At 47.2% G+C, this 14,330-nt stretch overlaps 1 protein-coding gene across 11 annotated transcripts in view; it reads left to right on the top strand.

Annotated features, from left to right (window-relative positions):
- The window catches only part of Nav2 (neuron navigator 2), a 362,047-nt gene that overhangs the window by 189,881 nt on the left and 157,836 nt on the right, over positions 1-14,330 (top strand). The window lies entirely within an intron of this gene.

The raw sequence follows: 14,330 nt of genomic DNA on the forward strand, positions 1-14,330 counted from the left end.
GGCATGGTCACTTCTGAGCTGTATGTATGTCCCTTTACCCTGGTGCAGACATGCTTTAAATGAGTGAGTGTGTCCCAGTGACTGCCATCATGAAAATGCCCCTTTAGTTTAACCGAAAATTCTGTGCGCGCGCACACACACACACACACACACACACCCTTGGGAGCATGTTCTTGTGGACACATGTCTTCCACCCTTGAATATAAAAAGCCATGAGCGTGGGAGGGACACTAGCTGGGAGGAAGATCAGTAGGAGGAGACAACAGAAGGTGTGGAGGGTGAATGTTATCAAAATGCATTATATAGAGTCTGGGGAGGTGGCTCAGTGGGAAGGAGCCCTTGCTGTATAAATAAGCATGAGGACTTGAGTTCGAATCCTCAACACCTATGTTAAAAAAAAGCTGGCATGGACACACATAGTCTAGTAACTAACTCCAGTGTTATGGGAGGTAGAGACAGCATTGCTGGGACTTCTGGTGCCAGCCCAGCTCCTGGCACAATGGGACACCCTGTTTTAAGAGAATAAGACAGAGAGGTAACAGCATGACACCAGATGTCATGCCCTGGCCTATATTTATGCATTTCCTAGTACTCCACATGGATGTATATATCCCTCACATACTCTAGATAGATAGATAGATAGATAGATAGATAGATAGATAGATAAATAGATGATAGATGTATAAAGATATATATATAAAGAAATGTCACAATGGAACTAATTAGGACATGTAATTAACATATGCTAATAAAAGCATGCAAATAATTTTCCAATGTCCTAGGAATCCTAGGACTGCTCCTAGTCCCTTCTGTGCCCAGCCAGACACCCTGCGAGGGCTCACACTTCATACAATTTGCTCACCCGGCACATTCCACCACAGATTTACCTTCCATGAGCAGGAAACTTACTGGCAACCCGGAGAAAAACTGGATTCAACAGACCTTTGGTGCAGTTTCACTAAAGGCAAGGGCAGGCCGTGTAATCCGAGTTGTCCAAGGGAGCCCGTGCATGCCTGGCTGCTGTTTGAAGACTCTCCTAAGCGATCCTGCCAGGTTTATTTGGTTTAGCTCCCACTCTGGGAACCAGGCTTCTTTCTGTGCGTGGGGTTGTCAAGAGAGCAGCCCCTCCAGGACTCTGGCTGGACAGCTGCAGAATAGCTGGCATTTTTCTTTCCCCACCTCTGTATTGACAGCAGGTTTGAATCACTGGGCCCTGTTTTATGTAACATATCCAGGCCAGGAATCGCTTAAAAAACATTTAGGATGCCTAATTGGATCTTGTTTTCAATGAAAGCGGGGCATTGCCTGGTACATTGTGTATTTTTGTGTTTGGGGCTTTATTAAGAACATAGAAAGGCCTCAAATTTTCTGCCTTTCCTGTTTCCTGCTGATTAAAGTGGTTGTGTGTGTATGTGTGTGTATATGGGGGAGTGTCCTTCCCCAGTCAAGAATATCCCAGCAGCCCACCACTTCCAACCACATCCTGGCACTTTTTCTTATAAAAGCCTGTTGCTGAATAAGCAGGGCTGTATTTCATTTACAAAAGCAGACAATGGGCCCGATTTGGATTATCGACTTCTATCCTAGAGGAGTGGGCTACATCTACATGAGGCTAGTATTAATGACAAATGGCACTGATCTGTGAAGAGCAGAGGATGGGGGTGGATTAGAGCAGCGAAGGCAGGCGCTGTGAGAGAGAGAAGACAGCTAAGCCCGGAGTGGGAGTCCCGGATGCGGAAGCCGAGACACCTAGATGTCTGACAGGACCTGCCTGCCCTCTACAGAACTGACAGAACAATCTGGAAGGATCCTGCCGGCTGCTTCTTCCTCTTGCCACTGTGGAGGTTGCCTCTATTCCAACCCACCACCCTGAACACAGACGCTGACCTCCTAGGGTTCTGCGACGCGTCGGCTCACCGAGAACACCTTGTCTTGCTAACAGCTCATGGGTTACATTACACATCTTATGTCTTTTCTTCTCCCCTTCTGCCGGGTAGTAGTCATTCCCCAGGGTCTCAGCAGCTGACCCACATGGCTTGGCAAGGAATTCTCTAGGAGAGGTGACTCCCCTAACCTAATCTCTTTACTGTCTTTCCAGAAATGGCTCCTGCAGTCTTCTCATCCCACGTCCCCCTCACTCCACACCTTTGTCCCGTAGATCCGTTAATTTTTACAAATGGTAGTGAGGTTGAGGTATGTCACCCCCACACTGGACAAAGCTGGGCTTACATTCCCTTACCCCTACATGTCCTGCTCTGTGATAGCTAGCACTCAATCAACCTCCCTGCTCCCAATTTTACTTGTGTAAAAATAGGCTCCACAGTGCCCTCTGCAGGAGGAGAAGGGCATGGCCATGCTGGACTGCCCCAGTGTGGGGCTGATGCCAGGCATCTTTTCCACCTTCATTTCCTCTTTTAATTCCCGGGTGTGGAGGATAAAAGGGCTGGTGGGTCTCTGTCACTCATTTACATCTTTAATAAAACAAACAAGAAAACAAAACAAAACAAAAGCCAACTCTAGGCAAGGAGAGTTCAGCCATTTCCCTGGAACTGGAGGACTGAAAAATAGAATTGGCCTGAGTCAGGGGTCGGTTGGGTATTATTTGGAACCATCCATTCCTTCCTGGCCACCGAGGCACATTTAGGGAGGCATGAAAGAGCCAAGTCTACATGCTTTTTTTTCCCCAGTGGGGACTGGGAGTTCACATTGTAGGGTTTTTTCATTGTGGAAATAAATTCAGTCCGTGCAACTGAATGAAAGGCGTGTGCTTGTGCTGGGTGCTTGGGGAAGAACATTCCACTTGAGTAATATGTCCCATTTTTCATTATATTTGGATGGAACAGAGAGACCCCTGGAATCCCTGGTTGTGATTAGTGTCATGAATACATTTGGCTGACCAGATTTTTACCCTGATTAAGCACAGAATCTGTATATTTTGTTCTCATGTGTTTGATTTTAATCACTAGACGTGGGAGCCTGGACACTATTTTCTTGTCCTGCTTTACAAAGAGAAGAGCCCCCAGAACTTCCACGAAGGAGACAGAGTTATTGTTAATCACTTAAACAACTTTTTCGTCCTCACACATTCCCAGACTGAGGGCCCTCTGTCTCGATGACACCTGGGTTAGTCAGCAGTCTGCCACTGAGTCAGGATGCCTGAGGTGAGCACAAAGAAGGGAAAGCAATTTGAGATGCTGGTAAAGAGGTCTCAGTCCCTTGTCACTATTGTCTTTGGACCTGAGCGAGGCAGAGCAGGAAGGTGGAGAGGGCACAGTGTCTCTAGGATCCAGCAGACAGAGATAGGGGGCATGTGTGGACAAGATATAGCACCCCCCCCCGGGACCCACTCCACTCCCTCTGACTGGGTTCCAGCTCCTCAGTCTCCATGTCTGTCACTTTGCTGAGAGCTGGAGCCTGCTGAGGTTTTAAAATGTAGGATTCATTGTTCTAGCCTAAGCACCTGGAACAAAAGAAGACTGAGAAAGAAAAAGGACAGGCATAGGATGGGATAGGATGGAGGCAAGGAGCGAACGACATGTCTATGGTTGTCTTAGGATCTAAGGGAAACAGCCAAATGACTTGGTTGCTGTACATCCAGAAGTTATCACTAGGGTTGGCAAAGACCCTCTAGAAGCTTAGTCGTGTGTAAGTCTGAAAAGCTACAACCTGGTCCGAGAGTGAACCTACAGGTTTCCACACTGTAGCTAGAAGCTCTATGTATCTTCGTTCACCCTCATTCTTGGGGAGAGGCCTTGTGAGTCTCACCAGAACAGACCGGATGTTGCCAGGAGTGACTGAGTCATCACATTAGACAGTGAGCTGTGTACTCACTGAGCTGCCTCCAGCAAGCCTGGTAAGGGACCCAAAGCACATGGGCCCGGGCTGAGCAAAGGAACAAAGAGAAGCTTACCAGGCATCTTCAGTCATCCCTGGATACACAGTGGTGTGGAAGATCGGAAAGAGCTTCTAGGATGCCTCCTGGTCCTGCTCAGCTTATGACCGACAGGAATGGCACCAAAACGTGGTGTAGCGCCTCCACTCTGCTAGGGTTAAGAAAACTTGATGTTAGTGGAGGGTGAAGGCCTGTAAGAGTGTGAGCATGCACAGGCAGGCACTGGTGTGTGTGTGTGTGTGTGTGTGTGTGTGTGTGTGTGTGTGTGTGTGTGTGTATGCAGAAGTGTTGGCATTCTGCAGCACTGTTTTGTTCCCTGTGGGCAAGGAAGAGAGCCGGGCTCACTGTTCCTGCTGAGGGCAGTCTGCTAAGAAGAGCACTGACTTCAGTGTTCAAAGTCATGCTCAGCCTCATACCAGCTAGGAGTTAGGACAAGGAGCTAACATCTGAGCTGCAACCAGCTCATTTCATAAGGTGCTTGTAGGAGGAAATGATGAGTTATTGTTATGTTTTTATCGTATTATTTCAGTGGGCATGTGCATGTGTGTGGAGGCCAGTGGTTGGAGGTCAGAGGTCAATTTCCGGTTTTGTTCCTCAAGTAGTTCCCCCTGTGTGTTTTTAGATAGGGTCTCTCCCTGGCCTGGAACTAATCAGTTCATCTAGGCTGGTTGGCCAGAGAGCCCTCAAGAGTTCCTGTGTTCACCTTCCCAGCGCTGGGCTTGCAGGTGCATACGCCATGCCTGGCTCTTTTTAATGTGGGTTCTGGGTGTGAAATTCAGGTTCTTCCTGTCTGTAGATCAAGGGCTGTACTGACTGAGCTCTCTTCCCAGTCCAGAACTCACGATTTTAGGTGGATTTGTGAAGTGACATGATTGAAATACTTAGCCCAGTAGTGGACACTCAGTAGTCATCTGGGTTTATTTCTTTACTTAAAAAGAGAGGGAGCCTCTCCAGGTGAAGTTACTCATGTTACTAATTACTACGCTAGTAAGCTGGACTTGAACCCACCTGCAAAGTGTGGCAAGGCCTGAGCAGCACGGAGTAGAATAAGATGGTCCTCGGCTTTCTTTGCGCCTTGTCATGATTATCTGATTTGTAAAAGATACATCAGCCTCACAGAGAGTCACTAAGTGAGTGCTCCACTTCAGACACCCATTCCGCCTCCAGCTTGTCACAGCCAGGTCCACTGCGTGAAACAGAGAAACCTGGAGAAGCCGCTTCCTGATTCGGTGAGTCAAGCTGCTGAGCGATCTCTGGGGGTGTTTTCTACCACCGCGGATTTTTTTTCCCCAAAAAAAGAATTCTGTTTTTCCATTAAGAAGACAACTGTCAGGCGAAAGGCTCAGAAGTCTGGTAGTTCTGTGTGGATCAGTGACATCCATGAAGCCCTGAAATTATTTGATCTATCCGACACCAAGTGTCTGCATACTTGGCAGAATGAGGATAAATGACCCCCTTTTTTCTCTGGCTCCTGCACATTTGGCCTAATGTGATCACAGATAGTGAATAATGGCCCAATTCAGCGCCTGCTTTCTGCATGGTACCCCCCTGAGGAATACAATAAGCTAGTTCTTTGGTTGCCTTCTGAGTTTGACAGACAGAAGAAAAAAAAAATAACAGCAGAGAGATTACATCTTGCCAGCGTCCTAAATTCTAAAGAACAAAAACCATACTTAAATTATTACTCAACCGTTTGACATTCCCATTTTTAAAATGAGCCTCCTGGAGGGGGAAATCGCTTTCCTGAGGGAAGGCCTGAAAGGTTAGCAGATGATGCTCGAGTCTCTGGAACCTGTGTCTGTACCAGAAGAAGGGCCCAAGCTTTGATTTAAAAACAACAACAACAACAAGAATTTACTGTGTTTATATGTATGTGTGGGCATGTGCAGGCCAGAGGACTGCTTGAAAAAACTGGCTCTCTCTATCTACCTTGTGGGCTCCAGGGATCAAGCATAGGTCATCAGGCTTGGTTGCGAGTGCCCTTTTTTACCTGTGGAGCCGCCTCGCCAGCCCAAACCCAGGCTTGTGTCTTACCTCAAGTTGAGGTGGGTAGGAAGTATAGCCGAAGTGTGTGGACTTGGCAAAGTTGCCAAGCTCTGATCTGTTAGACCCGAGGTCCTTGACTCAGTCCCTGAACCTCAGTGTCCCCTGGAAGAATGAGGCAATTGTTATCTGCCACAGTAGCTTCGTGATGCAAATGGAAAAGCCAACAGAAGGAAAGCATCTGTTATGCTTGGCTATCCAATGTTATCAATACTGATTACATGTTAATATTGATTTTACATATGTGTGCATCTATGTATGTAAGTGCTGTGGAATCCTTTTGTCAAATAAACACATGTGGCGAAAGAACTGCATGGAGACATGGGGCAAAAATACTAAATTAGGTTGGCTGCTCTCCTCGTCTATGGCTGCTGCAGGTAGACCCAGCTTTGCTGTCCTTGGCTGTTCCTAGGTGTGACTGTATACCCCATCCTGTAACAGGCCCTCCATTCTCTGTCCTGTGGGCCTGCTCTGTGGGTATTTCTTCACCTTTTGTTGTTGTTCGGTCTGATGTCATCAGGCAGAAACCTGGGGTGGGCGGGCAACCTTGTGATAGAGTTCCCCTCTCTTGGCTTTCTCCTGGGTCTCCTCCCCGTCAGTTCAGCCTCTCCTCCTTCACAGAGGATTAGGGGGTGTCTTCATCCCACTTCTGGTCCTTAGAGAGCTACAGATGCTCAGCATAGACTTGGACTGCTAGACGTCAGTGTGTGCTGAGCCACTCAGGGGCCGCTTACGGATGCAGCTTCATGGGACCGTCGCCAGGTGCTCGGGTCGGACAGGGCTGGCCGTTCTGTCCCAGAGCAGATGCCAGGATCTCCTGTTCAGCAGGGTTTACTGAGTGTAAGATGCCGGAGAGGTCATTAATTCTCCCAGGCTCAGATCCTCTCCGGGGAGAGAGAGCAACCTGACCTTCTCTAAGAGGACTTTCTAAGAACTCTACGATTTTGCTTTCGTTTGCTCCAGTGTGTTCTGCACTGTGTAGTGGGCAGGATCCTCGGCTTCCCTGTTCTGAATGCTACTCCCGAGCTGACACTGCCTTGGCTGCTGTGGGGTTTTGTGGTAGCCTTGTTCCCGTGACAAATCACACCACATCCTGGGTAGAAGCAGGGCAATCCGCCTTCTTTCTGTCTTGCCTCGCTGCCCTGTGAGTGTCTGTTACCTGGTGAGCAGATTCCTTCTCTGACGTGGGTTGTACATCCCACTTGGTGCCCCGCCCCCTCGTTAGTAAGTTTTTAACATGATAAACCTTTTCCTTAAACTAGCCCATAAAATCAGGCCTGTGGCAAAAGTACACTTAGGAAAGACACCATTTCACCATTGGATTAGCTTCTGGATAGTCCCAATGCCAGTGAGGCTTTGAGGAGTCCTGTGGACCAAAAAGAGAAAAAAAAAAAGTTTGACCACCATTTAGCCCTCCATTTTCTAAATGACCCTAACTAGGAACTCCCTCCTCCTGTTCCTGCCCATTGCCTGGCTTCCAGGAAGTCCATATCTTAGTTAACACCAGTTGGGACGGTCCTGCTGTGGGAAGCCTCCCTTTACCCCAGGATAAAGCACAAAGAGGCTGGCATGCTGAGAGAGGCAGCTTCACAAAGATCCTTGCCTAACTGTGGCAGAGGACTGTGTTTACAACAGCACACAGAGGTTCCACTCTGCCAAAAAGCTGCTGGCCATGGACAGTGATCTCCTGAGGAACGAGGTTGTCCCCTGTAAAGTGTTTCTCGTCTCTCTGTGAAATCTCATCCACCCTTGGAAGCAAAAGGCACAGTTTTTCCACAGCCAATTTTGTACTTTCTTGTGGCCATATATGGTACAAGATAGAGAAATGGCTTGAGCAATTAAAGCACACGGTTTCTCCCCGGGGTTTTGAACAAATAAGTTGAGGAGAGAAAGGAGGCGTGGCTTCAAGTGATAACAAGACAGATGCCTTCCATTGTTAATGGTACCTTCCTGGCTTCGGTACAACAGTTGGTAGAACACTTACCAATCATAGATGAAACCCTGGGTTCAGTCTCCAGCACCACATAAACTAGCCATTCGTACATCCCTGAAACCCCAGCACTCTGGAGGTGGAGTCCGGAGTATCAAAAGTTCAAGGTTATCCTTGACTACGTAGTATATTTGGGGCTATCCTGTGCTGAAATCATGTCTCAAAACAGGGAAAGGAGAGGTATTATAGGGAGGGGAGGTCTTCCTTCAAATGCCACAGTTAAACCCCAGGTTTCTTCTCTTCATCCATATAACTGGAAGGAGTTAAAATGTTATGTCTTTTAATGTGCAGGATGTAGGTGGGGGGAGGTAAAAACAGAGATGGGGAGACAGACAGACACAGGTTAAGAGTTGATTCTGTTTTCAAAGTTGCAGGTAAGACATGAGACTTTATCATTTGGCTTCTCAGTTCTTTGTAGCATTAGCAGGATTTGAAAGACGCCTCCTTGTAAACCTGCTCAGAGAAGAGGTGGCAAGCACAGCTTTGGAAATGGAACAATGCTTTCTTATTTTCTTATTGTCTTTTTGTTTTGTTTTGTCTTGTTTTAGCTGGCAGCAGAAAAACAAATTACTTCATTACCCATAGTTTCGCTAGGTTTTATCCAAAACAAGCCATCAAAGAGGAATAATTACCTTGTCATATATTAAAAAGGATACAACGGAGTTGTCTCAGCCATTGAAGGCTGCGTATGCCTCTACAATGAAAAGGTCACAAGGGAAACTGAAGAATTAGTGGCTCATAGAAGACAACAACAAAAGCTTACCTTTTGCATTTCTACAAAAAAAAATGGTATTGGGATTTTGAAAGGCTATGCATTATAAAGCAACTTAAAGAATTGGGGGGCTGGAAAGATGGCTCAGCAGTTAAGAGCACTGACTGCTCTTTCAGAGGTCCTGAGTTCAATTCCCAGCAACCACGTGGTAGCTCACAGAACCTATAGTGGGTTCTGATACCCTCTTCTGTCATAAAAGGCATATGTGCAGATATTTTATCATATAGATAAAATAAAATAAATCTTAAAAAAAAAAAAAAAAGAACTTGGGCTCTGTAGAGCACGATCTTTGTTCCAGCTCAGACCTTCTAGGAGCCTTTGGAATCGCAGGCATGTGTGTGTTCAAAGCCCAGCTCCTTCCCACTCCAGCCTGCCCAACTTCCATGGCCATGCTCATGTTTCCCTTCCCTCCTTTCTTCAAGGGTGCTCCCCAAGAAGCAGCCAACAAAAAGACTGTGTTCAAGTCTCTGTCTTGATATGAGACACTGAAGCCACATGTGGGGAGTGCACACCTGTCACCCCAACATTGGGAGGGAGAGACAAGAAGAGCAGGGGTTCAGGGTCATCTTCAGCAACAGTGAGCTTGAGGCCAGCCTGGATGGCATGAGGCCCGGCTTCAAACAAACCAAGTTTAATAATGATGGTAATATTAATAATAATAATACAATAATAAATAGTTGCTCTAACTGTGTAGAGGAGGCTTCTCAGCCGGCCCCAGAATCATGCAGAACCACCAGGACACAGAGCCATATCCACATGCCCTCTGTGGTGTAGTGGCTCAGAGGGTTATAAAGACGCCAACCCAAGCTGTGCTGAAAACATACACTTAGGATAACTCAACTGGTTTCAATTATCCTCAGAAATCTGAATATTCAAGATTGACACCTTGACAAATTATAGGAAATTGCAAACATTTTCCCAGGCTCAATTATCAGATCTGCTCCCCCAAAGGCTTTGGAAGAAGATTTAGGCAGGAAACCCCCTTCAGGCAGGTTTCAAGTCACAGGAGCAGCGATGGAAGCTGGGGTCAGCCAGCCTGGGACACACTCTGTCTCTGTGGCCGTTGGCTTCAGGACCAGACCACCAACGGCTCCCTGACGGAAACCCAGGAACAGTGGAGTGCTAGCCAGACTGCAGCTCGCCTTTACTGGAGAAGAGAGGGGAAAGGGCCCAGGACCTGCAGCACAGTGTTTCCATTTAGAGCACTTGAGTCCTGTCAGAAAAGGCCCAGGCTGCTTGCCAAAAAAAACCAAAGGTTTTCCTTTTCTTCAAAGGCATCATGACATTTCGAAGGAGACTTTCTCTTTATGTGGTGGTTTGTCAGTTGGTGGTGAGTGGACCATGGAAATTGGTCTTGTAGAGCCAAGGTGCCCAGACTGGTATGGGGGAGCCATGAGTGGTTTGGGAAGACCCATCAGGGGCTCTGCTGTCGTACTGTGCGTGCATGTGCGTGTGTGTACATATGTGTGCAAGTACCTGTGGAGAATAGAAGACAACCTCAGGTGTGGTTTCTCAGGTACCACTGTCCGCTTGGTGTTTTTCTGAGAAAGTATCTCTCACTGGCCTGGACCTCGCCAAGTAGACCAGGACAGCAAGCCAGAGTCACAGGGATCTAGTGGTCTCTACCTCCCTAGCCCTGAGATTTCAAGTGAATGCCTCCGTGCTGAGGACATTTTAAGTGAGTTCTAAGGCAAGCCCTGTATACACTGAGCTTCTCTACAGTCCTTGCCATTAGCATCTAAAAAATGACACTAGAGTAGATTATGTCATTTTATTGTGCACAATAAGAGTATGTCTTGGCCAGGCAGTGGTGGCATACGCCTTTAATCCCAGCACTTGGGAGGCAGAGCCAGGTGGATCTCTGTGAGTTCGAGGTCAGCCTGGTCTACAGAGTGAGTTCTAGCACAGGCTCCAAAGCTACACAGAGAAACCCTGTCTCAAAAAACCAAAAAGACAAAAGAAGAAAAAAAGAAAAAGAAAAGTATACCTTGGAGGGTGGTGGGATGGCCCAGAAGGTGAAGGTGCGTGCTGTACAGACGTTCTTGGGTCCCCAGAACCCACATGGTGTAAGGAACAAACTCCAGAAAGTTGTCAACAAGCATGTTGTGACATGCACATGCCAGGACACACACACACACACAGAGACAAACAGACACATAGTGATTTTTTTTACAAGAGTGTCTTGGTATTGTTCATCTTTATATACAGATACACGTTCACAAGCTGCTTAGTGAATCATGATGCTCTTACTTGAAACTTATTTTTGCTCATCAAGGCTAGGCCTAGCTGCTGACCAGCCGTTCTCAGCAGTACGCTCCCTGCCCTTCAAACACATAAGTGGATCTGCCTAAAGTAGCCGTTTCAGATGAGTTTCGAAGTCAGTCTGACTTGGGCCAAAGGAATAGATTTGATATAAAAATAAGTAGTTTTGGGTTTAATAGTGTTTCTTTAACTGGTATTGCTCATAAACTTGTGTGATTTTCACAAAATCTGTGAACTGTTTGTGGTTCTCTGTCATATTTTTAAGTCAACTTGAAATTTAAATGTACAGTTAAAAAACATGAAATGGTTCATTTATACATGGTCTAGTTGCAATATAAAGGGACAAAAATGCTCATTTGTGGGTTGTGCAAAGCAACTCACTTCCTACAGTGGCCATGTGTCACGGTGGGGAATAGGATGCCCAGAACATTCTTGTATGTTTTTCTCCTGTTCTCCCCTTACATTCCTTTGCTGTAAGGAAGGGGGAGGCTCATATACATGAGAAAAAAAGGAACCAAGAGCTGTTAGTTATTAGAGGAGCTCTCTTCATTTAGAGAATCCATCCATCCCCGCCTCCACCAGGCTTCTTTTCCTGGGACACCAGCATTTCTGAATTAACAAGGTTGACAATGCCTTGCCCCAGACAGCTTTCTCCATTAGAGAAACAGTTGAGAGAGAATATTTGAAAATAAACACCCTATGCATTACCACATGGAACAGTGAAAGGCCTTGCCTGTGAGGGGTGAGGGCTGAGTGTGTGGTTCCCTGTGAAGCAAAAATGGCCATGGCTTGACCTCAGGAAGCTTCTTAAAGACTCACTGGGATTTTAATGTGAGCACAACTGGAAAGACTCCAGAAATATAGTAGAAATAGTTCATCCTCTTTCCTTTTATTAAAAAACAGGGTCTCACTATATAACCCCAGAACTCTCTATGTAGGCAAGGCTGGCCTCGAACTCACAGACACTTCCATGCCCTGCAGCCCATTCTCTTTCTTGCAGATCTGCCTTACTTTAACACTTATTTTCCTGCAAATGGTGTATTAATGAGTTATTTCCTGTTTAATTTTTCTAAGATGTAAAGTTCATTAAGGTGGAGATCTTTGTTTGGTTGTGAATGTGCCCCAAGTACCTGGAACAGCAGTTGGTGTATGTGAAATGTTGATGAATATGTGAATGTTGGTATGAACATGTTGAATGTCTGAACATGGAGGATGGGTGCAAAGATGAGTGAGTGGATGGTAGGGTGTGGGCGTGTTGGTGAGTAGATGGATAGATGGATGGGTGTATGTTTCACTTGGCTTCTGATAAAATCCCAGGTAAAAGGAAAAGCAGTTTTCCTAGAAAAAAATGGTCCTGGCTTGGAAACTTAGTTTCTTTAGCCAGAGACTCTTCCAGGGTACAGCTGCTTCCTGATGAGGGGCCCCACTATGGATCTTGCCATCATATGTAATAAGGCAGGAGGAAGGCAGTGTCTGGAAAACAGTCTGGACATTGGACACTACTGTTTGCGTGTGCTCTACAAGGAGGTAGTGGGTCTAGGGATGAGCTCAAATGGTAGAGAGTTTTCCCAGCATGCACAAAGCCCTAGGTTCATTTCCCAGCTCCCAGGTAGTATACACTGGGTACATAGATGCAGGTCATCCTCAGCTACATAACAAGTTTAAGGCAGCCTGGGATGCAGAAGACGGTGCCTTTGACAACAACCACAAATAAGTAAATTGAAGTCATTACTGTGGTGTCCCCGAGAGTACTGTGTCAGGAGACCTGGGTTCAAATCCCAGGTATTTCCTTTTAAATGAGTGAATGTTGACACAAACAGCCCTGCCTGGTCTCAGTTTCCTCTCTTGTAAAGGAAGCAGGAACACCATTTAACAATACATTGAGTTCTGTGCTCCCGATCTCCACGAGACAGCCCCCTCCAGGGTGGGGGTGGTGTCAAGCCCAGGATACCCTTTGACAGGCTGGTGGTGTGGGGAGCTTTCCTCAACTGGTTTGTAAGCCAGTCTGTGGTTCTGCCCAGGAAAAGATCCAGCAACACCCGTGAGCTTTGGTAGAAGAGCTGTGCAGCACCCTCCCCTCCAAATCCAAATTCCCCAGTAAGTCAGGAAGATGGATGTGTTTTAAAACATTGGGAGGTCTGCTTTGGATCACCCAGAGCTGTGGCTTCCCCACGCAGCTGCGGGCAGACTCCGCCAGTTCCCTGGCTGCCCGGCTCCCAGCGCTTGCGCCCCACACAGGGCTGCCTTGACCCAGCCTTAGCAGCCGTTGACTTTTAAATCATCAAAAGGCGCTCTATGTACAGTTTACTCTGTTGCTGGAAGGCAGCAGAACATAGGTATTAGGAAGGGGGGTGGTGGTGGCGGCTGAGGAAGCAGCCGTTAATCCTGCCAGGCTTCTGGGCACAGGAGTAGTTGCGGATGACAAAAGTTAATTAGAAACATGAGCAGTTTAACTGAAAACACTTGTGACAATTGGAAGGGCAGTCTCTCGGCTTGCAGAATTTCTCCTGGAGAATCCTTGTGGGAGAAAGTGGCCGCTGCTAGGTAAGTCCTGTCACTGTGACTTTGCAAACCGTGTTCTCTTGAGGGTTGATGGGGTTAGGCTTTAGGGGGGCCCCCAGGCTCAGGGGAGGGTGTCTCCTCCGTCTTCCGGGCACTTTCTCTGGCAGCTACTGGCACTTGGAGCCACTGGTGTATCATGCAGCTCCGTCTGAAGAAGGGGCTGCGGTTTGGGGGCTCTCTGATGCTGGGCCACTGTGGTGAGTAACAGAATGGTCGTAGGGGAGCCCCCATTTCCCAGAATGGTCCTGGCACTCATATGAAAATATCTTCATAGATTTCTGAGAAAAGACTGTGGGCAAGGAAACATGCGTTGAGTGCCAGAGGGGAAGCCTTGACTTTCAGATAACCTGTGTTTTCTTGCCTTGTGTGTGTGTGCTCGGGGGTGGGGGCGGGTCCGCATTCTCAAACTGTGTTCTTAAGTGAAAGAAGGTCTTTAATGTCTGTCCTGTTTGTAAGCCTTTGAAAGTGCCAGCATAAGGTCTCCACCACGCAACTGGTCAGTGCACTGGGCTGCTAACTGAAAGGTTGGTTGTTCAAGCCCACCTGGGGAGGTGTGGGTTTTAAGTGTTCAGGGGAGAGAACGCCTCCTCATTTCTCTCCTCTGTGGATTCCCGAGTGAATGCAGAGAAAGGAACCACTTGCCTCCTCACCCGTTTTCCTGAACAAGCTAAGACAAAGTGAAATTCTTTAGGCTGGGTGTGGTGGCATGTGCCGTTAGTCCCAGCACTCGGCAGGCAGAGGCAGGAGGATCTCTGAGTTCGAGGCCAGCCTGGTCTATAGGGTGAGCTCCTACACAGTCAGGACTCATA

The sequence above is a fragment of the Peromyscus leucopus genome, chromosome 1, assembly GCF_004664715.2.
Source record: "Peromyscus leucopus breed LL Stock chromosome 1, UCI_PerLeu_2.1, whole genome shotgun sequence".
Lineage (NCBI taxonomy): Eukaryota > Metazoa > Chordata > Mammalia > Rodentia > Cricetidae > Peromyscus > Peromyscus leucopus.